This window comes from Lactuca virosa, chromosome 3 (assembly GCF_052849685.1).
Source record: "Lactuca virosa cultivar CGN04683 chromosome 3, Lactuca_virosa_CGN04683_v6, whole genome shotgun sequence".
NCBI lineage: Eukaryota > Viridiplantae > Streptophyta > Magnoliopsida > Asterales > Asteraceae > Lactuca > Lactuca virosa.
Window position 1 is genome coordinate 272423299 of NC_136428.1, and position 11258 is coordinate 272434556.

At 35.9% G+C, this 11258-nt stretch overlaps 1 non-coding gene across 1 annotated transcript; it reads right to left on the reverse strand.

Moving 5' to 3' along the window:
• Positions 1-9832: 9832 nt before the first annotated feature.
• LOC145167963 (small nucleolar RNA R71) lies at positions 9833-9940 on the reverse strand. The gene has a single exon (XR_013741562.1). It is a non-coding gene; the product is annotated as a small nucleolar RNA R71 (small nucleolar RNA).
• Positions 9941-11258: the final 1318 nt, after the last annotated feature.

An 11258-nucleotide genomic window follows, 5' to 3' on the forward strand; every position in this document is an offset into this window, starting at 1 on the left:
GTGATGTTTACGGTCTGTATAGTGTTTGCGGTTGAAAACAAGTTTACGGTTGCAAACAAGTTTACGGTTGCAAACAAGTTTACAGTTACAAACAAGTTTATGGTTGTAAATGTGTTTACGGTTGTAAAAGTGTTTACGGTTGTAAACGTGTTTACGGTTGTAAAAGTGTTTACGGCTACTGTTCCTTATAAATAGTGTCGGTAGATGTCAGATGGAGGAGAGAGTTTACGGTCAAGTGTGTGTGTAAATCAAGGCATTCTAGAGAGAGAAACTAGAGAGAAGAAGAGAGTGTGTGTGTGGATATTATGTGTATGGAACATCATTCATATTATTGAATACATCATAGATTAATCAAGTTCTTCTTCTTCTTCTTCTCCTCGATTCTATCTTGCATCATGAACTTGATTAGGATTCCGCACACTCAAGTGGATCTGATTAATACATCAAGCTAATTTTTGGGACTTACAGTTGGTATCAGGGCTTGGATTGTATCAATCTCTTTGGAAAGATCTAGAGCGTTTTTGCACTTTTCTTGAAGGATTTTATGTTTTTTTGATAGTTTTTGATAAAATATTGGGGGTTTGTTCTTCGTGTTTTTCATAAAAATGGCTTTTTGATCGTGTTTTGGAGCTAAAAAGGTGAAAAATCGCGTTTTTTGATCGTAAACAACGAAATCAGACGGCCATTTTTGCATTCAGCGTGTTTTTCCGAAGTGTTTACAGTCGTAAACCCATTTACAGCTGTAAACTCCTTTCCAGCCGATAACGAGGTTTGCAGTCAGGAGGAGCGTGTCCGAGTTTGCGGTCCGAAGCGTTTACAGCCTTGTACGTTTTTGGCTTCGAACAGTTTGCGGCTTCGTACGTGTTCAGTCCTGCTTTGCGGTCAGCAACAAATATTCAAAAATCTTGGTGGGAGCAAGGATCGAACCCGGGTCTCTCCCACACTCTCTCCACCGTCTTACCAATTGGTCTAGGATACCACACGGTTAACATCTTCCCAATTTAATTCAAAGAGCTTCGTTTTTACGGTCCAGTTTCGCAATTTTGACATTTTTGGCCCAAAAATCATTTTTTTTCAAATTTTAAAATTTCATTTTCAACCCAAAGTTTTGACTTTTAATTTTTGACTTTCTAAATTGACTTTTAACCTTAAAATTGACTTTGACTTTCAAAGTTTGACCTTTGACTTTAAACTTTGACTTTCTCGTTTAACTTTCAAGTTTTCAAGTTTAGCTTTTCAGTTTGACTTTTAAGTTTGATTTTTTAAACTTGTATTTTTTTAAGGTTGACTTTCTTGTTTTCAAGTCAAAGGGAAATTTTCTTTTGGTAAACAATGAGTTCCTCAAACATCCCGGTCAATGAAGTTTCATGCTCTAAATCTTGTGAGGCTACTATTAAATTTCTCCTAGATCAAATCGATTTATTAAAAAGAGAAAATGAGGACCTTAAGTACGAAGGCTATACTCTTAGGAAAGGTCAGAAACCCCTGAAAGAACAATTTGAGGCCAAAACCAAGGACTTTAGGAAACTTCAGGAAGAGTACAACAATAAATGTGTGAATTATGATTATATCAAGGGAAAACTTGCCAGTTTGAATGCTGAACTTGACACATTGAAAAACAAATTTGAAAATGCAGATGTTAATTTCAAAAAATTTGGTTTTTCGAGTGAGGTAGTTGCGTCCATGATAGAGAAACAATTAACATTTAAAGATAATCAAACCAAGGGTCTATGGTATCACAATGTTCCACCTCCTTTCAATGACAACTATAACCCACCCCTTGAGACCAACGATGAAGAGACACCTACTCAGTTTGGCCAAACCCCTCTCCCAGCTTTAGTTAAGACTAAACCATCTGGGCCTACTGAGGTTATTAAGGTGAATATTTATGATGCTTCTACTTCATGTGCAGGTAAAGTAGTAGAGGATGAGGACAAGGAGAACATAACTAATTCTAGTTTTGCAAATTTTGATGATTGTCAAACCAATGACTCCTTGAACTCAGAATCTGTTGCTTCTAACTCAGTTACTTCTAAACCTGATGTTGGTAAATACAGGCCACCAAATCAAGCGAAGCAGACTACTTGCTGCAAGTGTGCTTGTGGGAACAATCAGAGACGACGCAAGGGTGTGGTTCTAGGGGCAGGCAGAAACAACTTCCAAGTGAAGAAACAGACTTGCTTTCACTGTGGAACTCCTGGACACATTGTTACAAATTGTCCAAATCGCGCATATGTTCCCTACTACGCACAAGGATGGCAGAACGCGCCAAGGGGGAGATACCCCAAAAGAAGCCCTTCAATGTCACAATCGCGCAATGGTGAATGGAACGTGAAGAAGGCTAAGAATCCAACTCCTAAGAGCAAGAAGGGAATACCGACAGAGAATTCCAATTCAAGAGATGCTCCGGTGAAACGAAGAGCAGTTAGGTCAAAGTCATCTTAGCGATCGGCTTCAAGTTCAAAATCAAGTGACAAGGCATCCATCCAAACGAACAAGAAATGGGTTAAACCTGAATACAGATGGGTTCCAAAGGTTCAATCTCCCAAATCTTCTAATGATTCTAATATTTCTTCATCTTCTGTTTGTGATAAGCAGGATATGTCATGGTAGAGAGTACCTTGCAAAGATGACAAAGGTCAACCCAGTTTCAAAATGGATTGGGTTCCAAAGACCAACTGATCCCGCTCTGTGTCGGAGTAGCTATGGAGGCATATCATCAGACCTCGGTTTGTTGATAGTGGCTGTTCTTGGCACATGTTAGGAGGCATCTCTCAACTGTACAACTCTCACAACTTCAATTGAGAGTATGTGTCCTTTGCGGGAAAGGAAGAAAGGAAAGGATCACACATAGGGTTTGTAGTTAACGATGTGAAGAATTTTCGGATCTATTCTGAGATTGAAATATGTGTGCTGCTCTCAGACTTTCTAGATGCAAATTCAATTGGTAACTTACGGTTTGAGTTTTCTTCTCGATACTCCTGAGTTTTCTCTTACAACGATTCGTTTTGAAGACAATCTTTTATTTTCTTATAGTTTTTGGTTTGTAGGTATTGTTTGGGAAGTGATATGAAGCTTAGTACTAAAGGGCATTCTGAAATTCGTGTAATGCACTAAAGCTGAATTGTCTAGACTCTGTGTTCAATGTGCTGGTAGGCACAAGGGATTCGAATGGACTAGACATAGATTGACAATGAAAGGACTTGAGAATGTGGACTTAGATAGTTCTATTTGGACTGACAATACGACGCTCGGGTAGATTGAGCAGTGAGATAAACATGGGAACCTGCAGGATACACTAAAAGTCATATGTATCTAGAATTGTGGCTTAACATTTCCTCGATATATGGACTCATGTACATAATTCTGGTACTGATAGGGCGATTGGGGGGTTCTGATAAAGTAGGTCTGTAAAAAATTGTTTTCTTGCTTTCTATCTGTCAGTCATATGTTGCCTCCTCTGCGTGCTTGGAACAGATCCGACCTGGACTGCAACATATGCAACTCTATTTCTATGCATCTTCTTATCTATGCAATTCTTTCTATCTGTTAGTCATATGTTGTCCCTTCTACGTGATCGGAAGATCCGACCTGGAACACAGCATATGCAACATTCTACCTCTCAATCCCTCTATCTGTGTTAGTCATATGTTGTTCCCTCTACATGATTGGAAGACATCCGACCTGGGATACAACATATGCACTTCTATATCTTACTTCTTTCTAAATGAATGAATACTCACCTAAAGTAAGGAGTTCTTTGGAAGTTTTTGATTACCGGGGTATATCGGGAAGTGGGAAACACATTCTAGTACATCTAAAATTAAACCATTTAATAGGTTGTCTGTAGATCTCGCTGCTGAATTTAAGTGGTCAACAGTATCCTTGGTCGTCGTCAGCTAAATGGTCCATTTAGGAATATATATCACAATGACTTGTCATTTATAATCTGTCCAATTTGTCAATATCCTTTGTGTTTAAGTGGATCACAATACCGGTGATTGACCAGATCTAAGCATGCAGGTGTGTGCTGATAAACGATATTGAATTGCCTGACAACTTTGATCCCAAATCAGTCTTAAAGTTAGCTATTATTTTTGTTTTTGTTAAATTTGTTCATAGTTTTCCTCTATGCACAAATTTAGGGGGAGAATTAAAATTTCTAAAAATCAAACAAAAATAAAAAAAATAAAAATGCAAAAATAGTGTTATTTCTATTTTATTTCTTTTTCATAAAATTCAAAAATCCAAAAATATTTTTGTTTCTGTTTTATTTTTATTTTTCAGAAAATATGGAAAATCCAAAAATATTGTGTGCTAAGTTTCCTTTTAGTTTTGTTTTTATCTCAAAATTTTCTTTGTCTTGAAAGTGAATTCAGATGTAGATGAGACTCATGGAGACTGTATAGAGATTTTCTGAGCCAAAGCTTCATTCGTGATTGTCGAATAATTCTTATTCGAAGGAACAAGAAATGAAAATTATTCTTTCAACATTCAATCTTTCAACCCCAGAAGCAAGGTGAAGCTGTACTTGAAGATTATGTGACAGATTGCATTGAAGCCTCCTCAATCAATTTGCTGCTATCTATGTACCTGCTGAAGTGATCTAGAAGATTCTTTCTCTCTGTTATTCTCTCTGAAAACTCTCAAGCTGAAAGCGCCAATTTTCAAGAATCTGTACATGAAGCCTCCACACCCAACGTGCGTTCAATGTCAAATTTTAAAGAGAAGCCCAAATTTTCAAGATGAAGTCACTCACGTAGAAGATTCATTTGCTCATCTTGAAGTTGTGAAGAGATTGAAGATTAAAGTTGTAGCCAAGCACAAAGTGAAGACTGAAGAGAAATGCAAGCTATAAACCTAGCGGGAGTTTTTTGGGTCAAAAAGGAAAAGAAAGCTATAAACCAAGGGGGAGATTATTGGGTCAAATATATGGTTTATACTTTACTTTTCTAGGCTTTAATATTTTTCGGTCAAGGGCCGAAAACTCCTTGGGTTTATTTGTAGCTTGGACCGAAAACCCATGTGTTTTATGTCTAGCATTGGGTTTACGGTTGGGTGGTGTTTACGGTCCATGTGATGTTTACGGTCTGTATAGTTTTTGCGGTTGTAAACGTGTTTACGGCTACTGTTCCCTATAAATAGTGTCAGTAGATGTCAGATGGAGGAGAGAGTTACAGTCAAGTGTGTGTGTAAATCATGGTGTTCTAGAGAGAGAAACTAGAGAGAAGAAGAGAGAGAGAGAGTGTGTGTGTGTGTGTGTGTGTGTGTGGATCTTATGTGTATGGAACATCGTTCATGTTATTGAATACACCATAGATTCATCAAGTTCTTCTTCTTCTTCTCCTTGATTCTATCTTGCATCATCCACTTGATTGGGATTCCGCACCATCAAGTGGATCTGATTGATACATCAAGCTAATTTTTGGGACTTATAGTTATGGAGTTTTTAGTGATGTTAGAAGTTAGGGTTTTGGGATTAATCTCTCTTTAGTCGTGCAAAGTCATAAATTTAGAGACTATATGGATTAGAATGCCTTTTAGGGTCAGATATGAGTTTGGGGTGAAGTGTCTTAATGATTAAGAATTTAAAAGTCAAGACTTGAGGTTAGGTCGAGTACGTTGAGCGCAAATCTAGCTATGCCCCACGTAGCCAACTTTGAGCCCGTTTTCATGATTTGTGCTCTACTTCATGCGTAGAGCCTTGGTACACCACGCATAAGGTCAACTATATTGACCTTTGACTTTATATCTGAGTGTAACTTTTGGTCAATTTGCGAGGGTTTTGTTCTTGGGAGGGGCATAATGGTCTTTTGCCCAAACTATGGATTAGACATGGCTTTGGACTAGTTGAGTTTGGAAAATTACCTTAATTGATAATTAGGATTATTTCCTGTGATTAATAGGTGGAGTCTAGTACCAACAGTTCGGGTGTGAGTTTTATCAGTCTTTTGTGCGAGGTGAGTCTCCTCGCTATACTTACATGTATGGTAGAATATATGTGTTGACCATCTGGGTCTATTTGTTGGTACTGTGATATGTCTTACTATATATGCTAAGACTTCGGGTAGTCTCCAAAATTGATGATAATCCACAGGGCGTGCTTTTTGCCCACTGAGACTTCGGGTAGTCTCTAGGGTTACTGATAACCCATAACTGTTTATTTGTGTTGTGTTGTGTATAGTACTTTGGGAAAATCACTAATATCCATGCTTACATTTGTTGTTAAATGTGTTTTCAGGTACTTCTGGAGATCGTGAGAAGGAGAAGGTTTGATTTTACACATTCACCTATAGTTTCTGATTCCAAATATTTTGGGATACTCTGATATTATGATGATTATTTGTATTTGATACATGTGATTTTCTTGAGATGGGTTTTTATGAACAATGTTTTTAGTTAATCAAAAATGAAAGATTTGGTTTGGAAATTTGGTTGTTACAATAACTATAAATACAATGCTTCCAATTCTGAAAATCAGCATCTTAACCCTTTTGGCTCTCTGCAAAAATTTTAGAAACCATAATTTCTTTTTCTTCCTTCGCAAGACATGGAGTTATGAAGATTTTTCACTTTGATTCGTTAAATTACATCATTACTATTACGTTTTAAGATTCCATTCAATTGGCAATTATGTTCTTGAAAATTAAATTTACGAAATAATTATTTAACTTTATAGATTAAGTATCATCTATATTACTCTCCTTAAAAGATAAATTTTTACATTTTAATTATAATGGAATGTTCAAAACCTTGTAAAAGAATATTACTTCAAGAAAAGTTTTCAAAAGAAATCATAACTAGCAAATTTTCGCACTGGGATGTTGATATCGCACCCTGAAAACCAAACTTTTCAGAAAAAGTTATTTTATTTTTCAAACTAATTTGATTCAATTTTACAGATGTCAATGCACAAATTTTTGAAGTTTAAATGCATTCCTTGGATGAAAATGAATTCCTTTAATTCTCGTTTATCAAATTTTGAAAAGAGGAATATTCTAATTCCTAAATCACTTAATTTGGGTATACTAGCCTCCATTAGAATTAATCATGATATAAGTATGCATCTTACAAAGACAATGATGGTAGAAGAGTATGATATTCCTATAATATTAATAACATGTAATAACATCTTCAACATTAAGGAAGTAATTTATGAATAATTAGTACAAGAATTCTATGCTACTATGGTTTTCAAATCAGAAGTCACCAACTACAATGAACAATGGGTAATCACTTTCCAACTACGAGGAAGAGCTAAAGAATGAGTATTATAAAGCTAAAATGGAGATGTGGAATAATCACAAGAGAATAGACTTTTAAAAAGGATTTCCACTACTACATATCTCATCTGCCAGTGAAGATATCAAAAGAATTTGATTACGAGAAGACTTGGAAGAAGTATGTGACATCCCGAAATTTAGGTCTAAAACGGTAGGTGGCCAATTCGCCGTGAACCTCTTTGTAACCTTACCTGTTGAGATTTAATGCATATTTTGGAAAATAAATAGTGTCATTACAAGTAAAATAACATACGAGATGATATCTTACTTCCAATGGTGAAAAAACTCAAACGAATCATAAAGCACAAACTATAACTAATATATGCATAATTAACTACATATTTAATGCATATTTCTAATACTTTTAGCTACAATTATACTTAATATTGGTTAAATGGTACTTATTATGTTTAGAATATGATTTGTAGTGGCGAAGACTTGCCCACGACAAAAAGGGAGCATACGAGGAGTTGGAAGCAGGAAACAGGAGCTAAAACGAAAGAAGAAAAGAAGATGACTGAAGACCACGCCGTGGTGTTCTACAACACGACGAGACAAATAGAATATGAGTGATAATCATGCTGACTTGGCAAACACGGATTTACATAAAAACCACGTCATGGTGGCAGTCAAGCAAGACATGATGGTCAGATTCCCACATTTATAAAAACCCGGACATTAGGTCAAAAATAGGGGCATGCATTCGGTTTGTCAGAGGTTAATTGAGACTAAGAACCTTTAGAAACCCAAAAGAAGATTGAAATTCAATTGAAGCTCAAGGATTGAAGAAGATTTAGAAGAATTCAACATTAATCTAGTTGGTTTGCTTATTATACTCATGTCTAGCTTATTTTACTTAGATCTATTGTGTTTTTCTACTATAATGAGAGGCTAAACACCTTTTACTTTTGTTTGATGAATATGAACTTGATCCATATGTTTTGATTTCGATATTGGATGATTATATTTGATTTTACTTGTGTTTAACATTTATAAACCCTAGCATGTTTTAGTTCTAGTTAATATTACTTATAAATCAGATTTTGTGTATTAATTGATCATATTAATTGCATGAATCTATCTTCTAGTTATTTATCATCATTAGATAATTAGAGTTAGGATTAATCACATCTTAGTCTAAGTAATTAAAGCTAGTAACTTTAATTGTGTTAGAAAGCATAATTAGTATTAATTTGTGCTTCGTTTCTTAACTTGATCATAAGACAGTAACTAATATCATTCATAGTCTAATTATGCTATTATCAATTTGGTGTTTAACTTGTGCATGCTAAATGCTTTGTCATTCATAAAATGGTAGGCCTAGATATTTGATCATAATAGCTAGATAATTGGTAATCAATATAATCTATCCATTAGAAATCAACCATATGAGAATGTGAAATCGAATCTAGGCAGAAGTATTCATATAATTCTTGAAGTTACTTTGTTTTCGTTGCTTTCTTACTTGTTAGGTGATATTAAGTTATTATGATCTTGCAAAATCAGTAAAAACCTCCTATCAAAGTTTGTTTCTTAGTTTAAGTAGAAGTAGTTAAATTATTTAATTGAACTCTGTTCCCTGTGAACAACACCCGACTTACCTGAGCTATCCTATAATCTGACTACGTAAACTACCTATAAGTGCATAGTTAGCAAATTTAGTTAGGTTTATAAATTTAAAACGAGATTTTTGCGCCGTTGCGGGGGAACGAATTATTTAGTTATTAGTTTAATTGCTTTTAGTTATTTGATCCTTTTTGTGGGGTAAAAACCACAAAACGTTACTTTGGTTGCTTTTGTTTATTTCATTTTTGTTTCTAAAACGCAACCACGTCGTAATTATATCCACCACGTCGTGGTCTCGCTTCAGTTAAAGTTTTTAGTTTAGTGTTGTTATTCCTTTTATGTGTTTTTGTTTTTTTTTTGTTTTGTTTCAGTGATTTATGACCCAATGATCTAAAACTCCAATTGTTACTCCACTAGAAGATCCAGAATCTGCTTTCCACAAGAAGAAAGACATTAAGGGCGAATTGAGCAATACTTTCAAAACCAACAAATTCGAACTTTTTGAGAAGACTCCAAGCAAGATGGAAGTAGGATACGAGCCAGAATGCTCTACTGAAGGAAGTTTAGACGATTCAGAATTAAAAATCAAAGAATAATAGATGACGGACATTACGAGAATGACGATGGGCGATTACTAAAAGAGGATACGTGAAGAACATGGACTAGATCTTGTTCCACCTGAGATACCATATGAGAGAAGTTTCGAGCTCAAAGGGAACATTTTATCCATGCTAAAAGACATACCTTTCATCAGGAAAGAGTATGAAGAGGCATTCAAACACATTGATGAGGTTAAAGATATTGCAAACTACTTTCACGTTCCAAATGTGCCAAGAGAATCTGTGTTACTAAGGATGCTTCCAGTGACTTTTACTGGTGAAGCCAAGGTTTAGTTGGAGTCTCTTGCACCTGGATCCATTACCACATGGGTGAATCTTTGTGATGCTTTTATTGAGCAATTTAGTCCACCTTCAAAGACTTTAAAGCCTAAAAATAATATAGCTAACTTTCAACAAGAGGTTGGAGAGTCCTTATACGAAGCATGGGAGATATACAAAGGGCTTGCTTAGAAGTTGCCATCAACATGATCTTAATGTTTAACAAGAAGTTTCTATTTTCTATGATGGAGTCAATGTAAGTACTAGACAACTTCTTGGCTCGCAAGGGCCTATGACGAAATAGGAACCGACAACTACAAAAGAATTGATTGAAGGGTTTGCAAAGCACTCACGTGAGTACCACAATCCACGAGACAGTGTTACTAGAGGAAAAAGAGATGGAGGGAAGGAGAACCTGGTTGCAATAATAGCTAAGCTCGATTCTATGGATAGGCGAATGAAAAAATTCAATCAATCCATTCATTCCATAAGGTTTGGGTGTGATAATTGTAGTGGTCCATATTTGACTATGGATCGTGATTTTGATGAAAATGGGGACAAGAAGGAATGAGTGTTCTATTCAAGTGGTGACAAGTATGATGAAGATTGGAGGAAGCCCAAGAAGGAGTGGTTGCCATATGAAGAGTATAAGAAGCAAAATGATGAGAAGTATACATAAACCAATAGAGGCTTCTATCAAAAAGAACAACCACCACCTGAAAAGAAGATGGATTTCGAGTTGGCACTTCATAGATTTATGGAAGCATCTGAAAAGAAACATGATACTATTGATGCCAATGTGAGAAGTCACCAAGCTTCCATCAAAAATATAAAGACTCAACTTGGGCAATTGACCACACTTGTCATGGTGATCTACTCCGAAGAAGAGGTTCAATCTGAGCCAATAATAACCTATGAAGCGGCTACAATACAACCCAACTCGTGTTTGGAAGAAGATAAGCCCGAGGAAAAAATATCAAAATGTGAATTGTTCTCTGATGCGTCACAACGTCGTGGTGATATGACCGCGTCATTGTCTCGAGAGGATGAAAAATTTTTCTTCTTAATTTGTTTAAGCCTCCTTTGCCATTCCCATCTCGAGCAATCAAACATTCTCTGGAACTCGAAACAAAGGAAATTTATTGAACAAGTTCTCTCACTCTCGATTTACGCCCCATTCCTCAAATCAATGGCGAAACTTCCAAAATTTGCAAAAGATCTTATTACCAATAGAAAGGAGTTGGAAAAAGCCTCAACATTAGTTCTTAATGAGTTGTGTTCAATCGTGATCATCAAGGGATTGCCAATTAAGATGGGAGATCCAAGTCAAGTCACATTGCCTTGTAAATTTGGCAATTCGACTTTAATTAATGATTTATCCGATTTGGGGGAAAGAATTAACATTATCCCATAATCTTTCTACCAAAAGCTCGGATTACCACAACTCCAAGACACAAGGATGACCATTCGAAAGACGGATCACTCGACTACACACCCACGATGAATCTTTGAAGACTTATAGTGAAAGTGG